General features: G+C 42.3%; 1 protein-coding gene and 1 non-coding gene across 2 annotated transcripts in view; both read right to left on the bottom strand.

Moving 5' to 3' along the window:
• Nucleotides 1–13120, bottom strand: part of LOC126455869 (ATP-dependent zinc metalloprotease YME1L-like) — a 157401-nt gene that overhangs the window by 37154 nt on the left and 107127 nt on the right. The gene's annotated exons all lie outside the window — the stretch shown is intronic.
• Nucleotides 10714–10788, bottom strand: Trnal-caa (transfer RNA leucine (anticodon CAA)). Its single transcript has one exon. It is a non-coding gene; the product is annotated as a tRNA-Leu (tRNA).

The following is a 13120-nucleotide window of genomic DNA, read 5'->3' as shown; positions in this document are numbered from 1 at the left end:
AATTATTTGTTTAAATAATGAAATTAATAGATATAGTTACACAAACAATACTTTTAACAAACCTGGTAATTATTTTGGAATTAATTAAGGGCTGGCTTTGCTAATATGTTTTTGAATAGGGCAAAATAAATACTTTAAGAATCCTAGTAGTTCTTCTTCCAAACATTTATAATTAGTACATAATTTATATTTGTTTAGAATCTTAGTCATGAAACAATTAATGATTTCACTCTATAATGATGTGGAACACAAGATATTAACTAGGAATGGTCAAAATAAATTGGGTAATTAATTACGTATGCAAAACTCAGCACAAAATTAGACCTGATGCTATATTTCTTAAGACTGTGGGCCAAACTTTCTGTTTTATGGAAAAGCAGATTATACTCATTCATGTTAATGGTAATTAGGCTATGGGAGCCTTTATATTTTAGGAAGTAACAGCTTTTTCATGAGATGAGAAAACATTTTATTTTTCAAGCACAGATCAAAAACTAACAAGAATAAACAACTCGTAACCAAGCCGACTACGGCAAAGATAAATATCTATCAGCTGCAGCTTTCACCCGCTGTTTTTGGCGCAGTGGATAAATGACGTCGCCACATCAGCCCCCCTCCTTTTGAAACCGGGTGCACCAGGTATGTGGGGAAACTTGCACTTGATTTTTCTACCAGCTCTCGTGAAAACATCTGGTGCAGGCAATGGCTGATCCTGTTCTGCACTTGCTGCTTCGTTGTCCTCTTCTGAAACCGAGGGCTCGGCGAGACTATCTGCTGTTTCTTTGGCCTCCACGTTTGAGGGTGATTTTGCAGACCGAGGAAGGAGTGTACCCTCTTCGGTGTAAGCAGGTTTAAGCCGCTCAATTGAGACTGTCTCTTCTTTACCATCCTTATCGATTTTGAAGCTGTGGCTTCCTCTTGTGATTACCCTGTATGGTCCAGAGTAAGGCGAAACAAGTGGCGGGCGCACCGTATCATCCCTAAGCCACACGTGGGACGTTGCTTGCAGGTCTTTATGTACAAACACTCTCCGGTCTCCATGTCTGACAGGGTTAGTGGGTTTGATGTTTCTCATTCTAACACTTGAGTTGTCTCGCGAGCTGCGTGCATAGCTCAGGGGCGAATGGCTGTGTAGATGCTGGAACGATAAATTCTCCAGGAACCCTCAATTGCTCGCCATAAACCAATTCTGCGGAAGAGCATTGTAAGTCCTCTTTCACGGCCGTTCTCAATCCGAGTAGGACCAGCGGTAGTGCTTCAGGCCATGAAGTGGAACTACACATTAATGCAACTTTAAGCGTGCGGTGTAGTCGTTCCACCATTCCATTACTAGATGGATAATAGCTTGTGGTGTGTAGGTGGTTGCACCCGCACAGTAGTAAAAGTTCATTGAAAAGTTGGCTTTCAAACTGCCTTCCGCGATCTGTTGTTATGTTTTGCGGAACGCCAAACCTGGAGAACCATGAATGCAACAGTGCTTTTGCAACCGACTCCGCAGAAATGTCTTTTATTACAACTACTTCTGGCCACCTGGTAAAACGATCAATGATTGTGAGCAAATAGTGTTGTTCTGAAGAGCATGATAGCGGGCCCACAATATCCACATGTATATGTGAAAATCTTGCAGATGGCGTCAGGAAGTCAGCAATAGGTGCAAAGACATGTCTGCTGATTTTATTACGCTGGCATGTTAGGCATGCACGCGCCCATGCACGACAATCTTTTTGTATTCCAGGCCACACTACTTTGGAGGAAACTAACTTGGCTGTAGCTCGTACTCCTGGATGTGATAAGTTATGTAGAGCACTATAAATCTCGCGACGATATTGTTCTGGTATGTAAGGTCGCTCCTTTCCTTTTGCTACATCACACCAGATTCCGTCTGGAACATTTGGGACAGACACACATCTGAGCTGCAGCGCAGTTCTCTATTCCTCTATTAGACGGCGCAAGAAAGGATCTTCTCGTTGTTTAGACGCTAACTCGGTCCAACGAATTGAATTTAAACTGGCACAATTCCTAGACAGGCAATCTGCGACCAGGTTGTCTTTTCCTGAAATGTGACGCACGTCAGCTGTGAACTGTGCAATGTACTCGACTTGCCTGCACTGATGTGGTGAATTGAGCTCTGTGTCTCGTTGAAATATAGCTACTAACGGCTTGTGATCGGTAAAAAATTGCAAAGTGCCTCCCTTCGACAGACATGCGAAAATGCTTTATGGCTAAGTAAATAGCAAGCAACTCACGGTCAATAGCACTCCATTTTTGCTGCTGTCAAGTCAGGTTTTTAGAGAAAAATGCGAGCGGCTGCCATTTGCCATCAACTTCTTGCTGTAGCGCTGCACCCACTGCTGTTTGGCTCGCATCAACCATGAGCGCTAAAAGAGCGCTCAATCTTGGATGTCCCAGTAGTGTTGCCCGAGAAAGACATTTCTTTAAGTCATGGACAGCTGCTTCAGCATCTGGACTCCATGGAATTTTACGATTTCCTGTTGTATTTTTACCTGCAAGTAACGTTGTGAGTGGCTCTTGGGCGGCAGCTAATTTAGGTAAGTGACGTCTGTAATAGTTGAGCATGCCTAAAAATCTGCGAAGTCCTTTGTAAGTTGTGGGAAGGGGCATCTGTTGTACTGATTCAACCCGTTCAGGCAAAGGTGACAGGCCTGCTGCTGAAACCAAATATCCCAGGAACTTAACCTCGCGTTTTCCAAACGTGCACTTTGTTTCGTTAATAATTATGCCATACTCTGTCAGACGTCAGAAAAGTTGCCACAGATGTTCGACATGCTGATATACAGAACCAGAGAATACTAAAATGTCGTCCATATAACAAAATACGAATGGTAATTCTCGAAGCACCTCATGCATGAATCTTTGCCATGTTTGGGCAGCGTTTCTGAGGCCAAGTAGCATAAAATTGTACTCATACACACCGAATGGTGTGATAACTGCTGTTTTTTTAATGTCAGATGGAGCCATGGGAATCTGGGAAAATGCTTTGGGGCAATCAATCACACTAAATATTTTGGCATTGCTAATCGTACTGTTAAAATCAGTCACATTGGGTACTGGGTAGCAGTCGGGAATTGTGCGGGCATTAAGCGCCCTGTAGTCTCCACATACTCTCCATGAATTGTCTTTTTTACGGACCATGTGAATTGGAGATGCCCATGAACTATCAGACATACTTACAATACCTGTTTTTAGAAGTCTGTCGAACTCAGCTGGCGCCACGAGCAGCTTCTCTGGAGGCAGACGCCATGGGCGGAAGGCAACGGGTTGACCTTGTGTCGTGCTGATGTGGTGTTGAGTATTGTGTCTGCATTTCCTGGTTGCATTGACGGGTTCAGTAAGTGCTGGAAAGTCTTGAAGCAGTTTACGAAAAAGTGATTCCTCTGACAGTGCTCTGATATTGCCTACAGTATACGAATCGTTACGAATGTTGGGTGTCTTCTTGCGTGACGCACACGTGTGCGCTCCACTTAGTTGCGGGTACATAATCGTATCACAATATCCCGACACGGATGACGCGGTAGAGGAGCCGGAAATCTTCGTGCGGAAAGACACGGGCACATCGCACTGCATTTGAACCGACGCGGAAGACGCAGTAGGCAGTATCCCTTCTGTGGGAACTGTCACCAAATGACGGTTAACCAGGTCGGGCATAAGTCGGTAGTTCCGTAAAAAGTCCGCTTCAATTATAGGACTCGGCACATCAGCAACCACAAAAGTGCATTTTGGATGGAAGTTGGAATTCAGATGTAATGCCAACTGTTTCTCACCATAGGTAGATATTCTGGAATTGTTTGCCGCAGTCAGCACATGTTGCGTTGTTGTCGTGAGTATATCACCTCTCTTTCTTGGATAAACACGGACTTCTGAACCTGTATCAATCAGAAACTTCTCACCTGAAGAGAGGTCCAACACGAACAATCGGTGTGATTGGTTGACTGCAGATACCGTGGCGTTTTCACCTCTTTGAATCACGCTATGACTTGGGCGCCTATGTTGTTGTTGACGAATGTTAGCGCCCCTTAACACCCGCCTTTTAAGTTTGGGTAGCTGCAGGGTTGAATACATTGACGGGCAGTGTTACCGAAGCGTCTGTGGTACCAGCACCATTGATCTGTCAAATCCTGTTGGATAGCATTTCTTCGTCTTTTCCAACTGCGACTTCATAGCTGGTGGTGGTGTGAAGTTACTTGCACGTTGAGTTTTGCCACTTGTGCTGCCAGTTGCTGTATGGTGGGTTCGGTCGATGAGCACTGCTGTTGGGAAGTATTATTGCATGTTCCTGGCTCACTGACGTCAGATTCCATCACATTACACGTTCTTGGGCCTCTATCCTGGCTGTAATTGAATTCGGAACACGCAGAAACTTCGGTTAAGGTGTTTGCGATGGTGTCTGCCTTTTTTGCTAAGACTTGCAATGGTAAGTCTGTTTCTGCTGCAATGACGGCACGGATGTTGGCAAGAAGTTTACGAAGCCATATTAGACATAAAGACTCTTCAGGTAGGAGTTCCGGGCCGGTTAATGTACGTAAGGCTTTGAGTACTTGTGACGGAGTCTTGTCGCCCAAATCTTTGTATGCGAAAATTTTTTGTAGTCGCAAATCTGGTGACAACATATAATGCTGTATGAGAGCTTCCTTTAGCACAAAGTAATTTTGTTGTGACAAGGTTTCTTCTACTTGCTCTATCACTTCTAAATTTAGATGTGAAACCACTATATTAAATTTGTCAATGTTGTTAGACACCCCACGCTGCCGAAATATGCATTCAGCCTGTGTAAACCAAAGCTGGGGGCGCGTCGGCCAGAACGTGGAAAGCTTAACATTTCCGTGTCGCGCGTAGGTACTCCCATCTTTTGCGTTAACATCTGTCGTTCCGTTTTGTGGCGAATCAAAGGGCGTGGACCGCGATCCTTGGTCGAACAGACTGTAGTTTTGAATCTTGATTCCACTGCCCCATGCTTTTGTCTCTGAATTCATTATTCTCGTCGGTATATACATTTTCTTTATGCTTCTGCTACGATTTTTCGGGGTCACCACTATGGGAGCCTTTATATTTTAGGAAGTAACAGCTTTTTCATGAGATGAGAAAACATTTTATTTTTCAAGCACAGATCAAAAACTAACAAGAATAAACAACTCGTAACTAAGCCAACTACGGCAAAGATAAATATCTATCAGCTGCAGCTTTCACCCGCTGTTTTTGGTGCAGTGGATAAATGACGTCGCCACAAGGCAAAAATGAAAATAAAATGAAGTTAAGGAGGAGGCAGACAGCAAAACAAGACAGGAAGTAAAGAGATCCCAGCTTGCCTCATCACAAACTCCTTCCCAATGACAGCATACTGCTACCAAGGATAATCTTCTCAGTGAATACCACAAGATGACTGTCCAACACAAAGCTTTACACCTCACCTGGATTGGTCAACACTGACATTGGACTGTTGATGACTGGGAAAATGTTGCCTTGTCGAATGAATCTCATTTTAAATTGTATTGTGTGGATGGATGTGTATAAGTATAGAGACAACCTAATGAATCCATGGACCCTCCATGTCAGCAGGTGGATGCCCTGTAATGGTGCAGGGCATGTGCAGCTGGAGTGATATGGGACCCCTGATATGGCTAGATATGACTCTGACATGTAACACGTACATAAGCATCCTGTCTGAACACCTGCATCAATTCATGTCCATTGTGGATTCTGATGAACATGGGCAATTCCAGTAGGACAATTTGACACCACCCACATCCAGAATTGCTACAAAGTGGCTTCAGTAACTCTCTTCTGAGTTTAACCACTTCTGCTGGCCACTAAACTCCCCAGACATGAACATTATTGAGTGTATCTGGGATGCCTTGCAATATGCTGTTCAGAAGAGATCTCTACCCCTCGTACTCTTACACATTTATTGACAGCCCTGCAGAATTCATAGTGTCAATTCCCCCCAGCACTACTTCAGACATTAATCGAGTTCATGCCACCTCATGATGTGGCACTTCTGTATGATCGTGACGATCCTACATGATATTAGGCAGGTGTACCAGTTTCTTTGGATCTTCAGTGTATATGAGGTGGTCCGTTCCAAGACTGGTCTTATCCAATTTTTTTTACGAAATGACTGAAGCCTAGTCAGATTTTCTTCAGTACCCAGCGCATTGACTGATCAGTCTATATTCACTCAAAAGTTGTTCTTTACCATAGAAATATCGGTCATCATTCCAAAACTTGCCTTATTTACTCCAAGTGTCATTCCAATAGTCGCCTTATCCTATCAGACAATGAAATTCTTCATATTCTCGTCAAAGGACATGCGCGATATTTTTCACGCGTTTTTACAGCTGTCGTCAGTAAAATATGAAGACGTGTGCAGTTTTGTGACAAAATAGGATTATGGTGGAAGAAAGAATTACTCCAGCTCCAAAAGACAAAGCAAGATGCCATAAAAGTGATACTGCTTTATGGAAGAAGACCAAGGAAAAATATAAAAGGTAAGAAAGATGTCAAATATGTGCAATGTGTTTACACGACTGGTTTAGGCTGTGGTGTCAATGATCAGTGAACTTATAAAGGTTAACAAAACGGCGGTGGTGGCTGCTGAAAATAAATTTTAGGTGTTCACAAATTTTTAGTAATACAATAGATTGTTTGCACAGATAATTTTTTTTATTTATGGTGACGAGCAGTTTCAAAACTCTCAGGTTTCTAAATTTGATGTGGATTGCGCAGTGAGAGACTGGAAGGAGGTTGCTGACAATATGATGAAAAAATCAAGTAGCTGGCATTTCAAATTTTCTTCAGCAAAGTGGTTCATCTTGTGTAAAATGTTTGAACGAAACGTGACAGTACAAGGAGAACTGAATTACAATGTAGACTGTGGTTCAGGAAGGTCTGTGATGAAGAAAGGTAAACATTTGATGAATATGGATGTTCCACAAGTTGTGTCCTCAGGAGTGCCCTTGAACCCAGCCAAGATTAGGGACCTACAACATTTGCTACAAAAACATTTTGGATTGGAGTGGAAGCTGAATGAAGAACTGGCTTTCTACAAGAATTTGTTAGCATCCAATACTGGAGAAACAAATTACTCCCCTGAAGAGACAATCAACGAATATTGTGAAACTCATGAGGATTTGACAGACTTAGTTATTTGAATTCTGCTCTATGAATAATTATGTAGAATCATTATTGTTTACTATGAACTGTGTTTTTTAAGTTCTAATAAGTGAGTATAAACTGAATGCATCAGCACTCTCACAAATGCACACAAAAAGTATATTCCTGAGTACATGAACTACACATTTGCAATGTGCTGCAACAAAACTTGTCTAATCCTGGATATAAAGCAACATAACCAATTTCTCGATGGGAATAATTACATGCCCAATTAATCATGACTTTATTTATTAAAATTATGCATTCCTACCAGGAAAAGAGTTCAGTTTCTGTTGGCATTAAGAAGTTTTTAGTTTTTTGTGTCTCCTGTAAAATTTATTATGGATAAGGCAAGTTTTGGAACATACCACCTCATATTGTCTCTTTAAAAACACAATCCCAAAGTGATCATGCTGAGGACAGACCATCAGTGTTTTCACAAAATGTTCGATTCTTGTATTCAGCCAGCACTCCACTATTGCTGAATTGTCAGGTTGGTGTACAGCACAATGTTCTTACACGCTGTCATACGTCTACCCAATATAAGACTTCCCACAATGACAAGGGATCTCACATATGCCCCATTTTCTGAGGGCACTTAATGTCATACTTTCTGAGAATCCTTTTGATTCTAGAAGACACGTAACCAAAACATACAAGAAGGCCATTACTGTGGGTGTTTTCCCACCTTGATTTAGATCCCTACATTTAACTCACTTTGATTAGAATGCATTCCATATCTAATTATTAGAATAACATTTCTGTTGGAACCCATTTTTAGGTGTTGTAGCTCACCAGGGGGCTGTTGGGATCTGAGACACATGTACTCCACATACCATAGAGCACAAAATATCACCACATTATGCAGGGTGAACACAGCTTTTGGCCTGCAAAATTTAATTCTGCGCCGGTCAGTTTGCAGTAGACTATGTCTCAGAATTCTGTCACCTTTTCCTTGTATCATGACATCTAGAAATGGTAGCTGCTACCTTTTTCTGCTTCCGTGGTGAACTGAATCCTTAGTTGGAGAGAGTTCAAATGTTGGAGAGACTTTGGTAGTGCGTCTATTCCACGGAGCCATACCACAAATGTATCATCAACTTATAGCCAAAAGCAGGAAGGACAAAGAACTGCAAACTTCAGTGCTTTTTTTCTCAGAGACAAAATATTACAATACGCCCTATACTTCATCAGCATTTCATCAAAATGTGAAGAAAATCCCTACATTTCATCATCACAGCATATACATACCTATCTTAACATACCATAATAGTCATACGCAACCATATAGGTAACCTTATAATTCTACCTGCTGACAGAGGCTCCACACTGTTCTTTTGAACCACACGGATTACCTGGCACAAGGACTCCACCACCTTTCAGATTCATCCACCTACAAACCCTGTCACAGTGACCCCTTTCCAGAAGTCCAGCAGGAGATCCTCAAATCATCTCCTCGAATCCCTAGTTCATCACAGAACCTGTATAGTTTATAATAACCTACAATTTTTGAGAGTATATGAGTATATTAGATGATGTAATATGCAGTTAATTAGACCTCTAGCTATATGCAATAGCATAGACCTAATGCTACCTAGCGCATTGTTTGTCTTTAGTTGTTATTATTAACAAAGTATGGATTATCTACCCCATTTGTGAATGTTGTAGGTATATGCTGTCACTTAGACATGGTTATATACTATGTGCACAACTCCAGTAATAAATATAGACTTTGAACAGAAGTCTGTAGCTAAGGTAGAATTTTCAAAATTTTTAGGTGTGTCCATTGATGAGAGGTTAAACTGGAAGCAACACATTGATGATCTGCTGAAACGTCAGCTACGTATGCTATTAGGATTATTGCAAATTTTGGTGATAAGAATCTCAGTAAATTAGCTTACTATGCCTACTTTCATTCACTGCTTTCGTATGGCATCATATTTTGGGGTAATTCATCGTTGAGTAGAAAAGTATTCATTGCTCAAAAACGTGTTATCAGAACAATTGCTGGAGCCCACCCATGGTCATCCTGCAGACATCTATTCAAGGATCTAGGGATCCTCACAGTAACCTCACAGTATATATATTCACTTATGAAATTTGTTGTTGATAATCCAACCCAGTTCAAAAGTAATAGCAGTGTGCATAGCTATAACACCAGGAGAAAGTATGATCTTCACTATGCAGGGTTAAATCTGACTTTGGCACAGAAAGGGGTAAATTATGCTGCCACAAAAGTCTTTGGTCACCTACCAAACAGCATCAAAAGCCTGACAGATAGCCAATGAACATTTAAAAATAAATTAAAAGAATTTCTAGATGACAACTCCTTCTACTCATTGGCTGAATTTTTAGATATAAATTAAGGGAAAAAAACAACAACAACTTAAACATTAGTGTCATGCAATATTTTGTGCAATGTAATATCTTGTACAGACATCTTATATTAACCTGACACGTTCCACATCATTACGAAGTGTCATATTCATGATCTATGGAACAAGTATTAATCTAATCTAATCTAATCATAGGTAATATAATTGACTTTGAGCTTCCTACCACATTAATGTTTGTCCCTATATATTTTTTACTATTATGAAATGTATAGGTTATGTGCCCTGTTTTATAAGTGTGTAATATAGTGTCACTGTGACACTATTCTGCATTGACTGCACATTTGTTGCAATTTAGGCCAACACAAAAAAATCAAGTATGAATCACTTGTTTACGCCAACCCCCCCCCCAATTCCATTCCATCCTTTCCACTCCCTATAATGACTGTACTTTTGTATCCCCACATTGCATTACAGAGACAATAAAATTGTATTGATTGCTTATTCTGTGCATAACTATGTAATAGTGAGTAATAGACAGCATTGTAATAGTTAGCATAGCATTATCAATTTATACTGTATTTACAACAATATTTAGGTGGTGATGTTTAAGACTTTCCCCGCATACTAATTGTTCCATAAAAATGCGGGAGAACTGGCGGATGTCAGTAACGTCCTGCCACGATATTTCTGCGCAAAGTCTTCTGGCCATCTTCAGGTGAGTACCACTGTAGTAGTACTGGAGAGTACGCGCTGAGCTCTGCTATTTAAAGCCATACTGAGGTGACATTGCGCATGTGCTGCTCAGCAAGTGCGTTCATAACAACCATCAATAAGATGGTTCTAGAATGAAATTTTCACTCTACAGCGGAGTGTGCGCTGATATGAAACTTCCTGGCAGATTAAAACTGTGTGCCGGACCGAGACTCGAACTCGGGACCTTTGCCTTTCGCGGGCAAGCGCTCTACCGACTGAGCTACCCAAGCACAACTCACGCCCCGTCCTCACAGCTTTAATTCCGCCAGTACCTTGTCTCCTACCTTCCAAACTTCACAGAAGCTCTCCTGCGAACCTTGCAGAACTAGCACTCCTGAAAGAAAGGGTATTGCGGAGACATGGCTTAGCCACAGCCTGGGGGATGTTTCTAGAATGAAATTTTCACTCTACAGTGGAGTGTGCGCTGATATGAAACTTCCTGGCAGATTAAAACTGTGTGCCGGACCGAGACTCGAACTCGGGACCTTTGCCTTTTGCGGGCAAGCGCTCTACCGACTGAGCTACCCAAGCACGACTCACGCCCCGTCCTCACAGCTTTAATTCCGCCAGTACCTCGTCTCCTACCTTCCAAACTTCACAGAAGCTCTCCTGCGAACCTTGCAGAACTAGCACTCCTGGAAGAAAGGATATTGTGGAGGCATGGCTTAGCCACAGCCTGGGGGAGTTCCCAAGTTCGAGTCTCGGTCCGGCACACAGTTTTAATCTGCCAGGAAGTTTCAATAAGATGGTTGCTTGCCATTTTTAGATGTCTTGGTGCGATGTATGAGTGATGGCACACTTGGTCACTCAGTGTACAGAAAGCCCACTCATACAGACCTGTATCTGCAAGCTACTAGTTGCCACCATCCGGCACAAACAATGGGCATTCTCAAAATCTTAATTCACCGTGCCCATACCATCTCTGACACTGACAGTCTTCAAGTGGAACTGTAACACTTGCAAAAAGTATTTCTGAAGAATGGCTTTTCAACTAGGCAAGTGAGCAGAGTGATGCAGATCTACAAATGACGGAACAAGGAAGAGGAAGAGGCCTTCAGGTCGACTGCTTATCTACCATTTATTGGGAATATTTCTTAACAGGTAGGCAGAATACTGAGAAAGCATTAAGTGAGAGTCATCTTTCGCCCTCCTTCCAAAATTTCATCACTGGTGGGATCCATTAAAGACGACCTGGGCCTGCATAAATCAGGTGTTTACAAGATTGCGTGTGAATGCGACAAATCATATACAGGGCAAACAACACAAACTGTGCAGGAACGCATTGTGGAACACCGACGGCATACTCACCTTCTCCAACCCACCGAGTCCGCAATCGCCGAACATTGTATTTCCACAGACCACTCCACGAATTACGACGACACAAAAATTTTGGCACATACATCGAACTTTTGGAGCTCGATTATCAATGAATCTGTGGAAATAAGATTGTCTGACAACAAGACTCTCATCAATCGAGATAGCGGTTATCAGCATAACTCTGCTTGGAATCCTGTTATAGAGAAACTTCGTAGTCGACATAGTTATCTGCATGAAGTTGAAAATCGACCTGACACCGATACACCGAGCTTTCACCGTGGGGAGCTTGGGGGCAGTGCACAGAGTTGTTACGAATGCGCACGCTGAGCAGCGCATGTGCAATGTCACCTCAGTATGGCTCTAAATAGCAGAGCTCAGCGCATACTCGCCAGTACTACTACAGTGGTACTCACCTGAAGATGGCCAGAAGACTCTGCGTTGAAATATTGTGGAAGGACGTTACTGACATCCGGCAGTTCTCCCGTGTTTTTACGGAATAATATTTAGGTTGCCATAGTGCTGCACTGTGAGGAAATGTCACTGTGGCACTGTCACGTGCTTGCTACACATTTTTTGCAGTTTAATCAAGGACAAAAAATCGAGAATGAGTCACTTGTTTACGCCACCACCCCCAACACTACCTGACCTGTACATGTGATTGTTGCACTTTTGTATTAATACAGTGCATTACAAATATAATTAATTTGTATTAATTGCGTATTCTGTATATATCTGTGGAATATTGAGTAACAGATGGCATTATAATAGTGAATTTTTTTCCTTTAATGTCGTTTCACTCTCCTGCCCCATGGGGGCAGGGGTGGGCTGACAGTGGGACTATTTGCCACTCTTCAGCCAAGAGACTACATAAAATACCACAGGAGAACATTACATATATAAAATGCAGGGATAAAATATGAAATGTATACATGAGAGGGGGGAAGCAATTGGGATTAAACTACAAAAAAAGGGGTAACTGGACAAGGCACGTTTACACAAAATCCATGTAGCCTACAGTTGAAATGGCACTTGATGAAGACATAGCACATAAATAACAGTGGTACAAATAGCACAATTAAAAGAGCACATAAATAACAGTGGCAAAATAGCACAATTAAAAGAGGCATTCACAGTATGGGACGACGACACTGAACGCACACTGTGGTTACGTTCATACAAGGTGAGCACCAAAACACAACAAAGTAACTGCAGTAAAATTTGAAGGGCCTACCAAGGAATGGGAGGTCAGAGAGGGGAGAGAGGCAAGAGAGAAAGGGGGGTGTTAATGGAGGAGGGGGAGCAGGAGGGGGGGGGAAGGGGTGGAGTCAGCAGCATACCAAGGGGCAGGAGATGGGGAGGGAGTGGAAAGGAGAAGTGAGAAGGACAGGAGGGAGGAGGGAGGAAACAGCAGAGGGGGAGGGGAAGCAGAGGGAGCCCAAGGGAGGAGGGGAGGGGAAGAGGAGGATCAGAGTGTGTGAAGCACATCATCCAGGAGGGGGAGAGGCTGGAAGATCCTTTGTGAGACAAGGTGAAGGGTGTGGAGATGG

The sequence above is a fragment of the Schistocerca serialis genome, chromosome 1, assembly GCF_023864345.2.
Source record: "Schistocerca serialis cubense isolate TAMUIC-IGC-003099 chromosome 1, iqSchSeri2.2, whole genome shotgun sequence".
Taxonomy (NCBI): domain Eukaryota; kingdom Metazoa; phylum Arthropoda; class Insecta; order Orthoptera; family Acrididae; genus Schistocerca; species Schistocerca serialis.
This window is presented reverse-complemented; position numbering and strand designations above follow the sequence as displayed.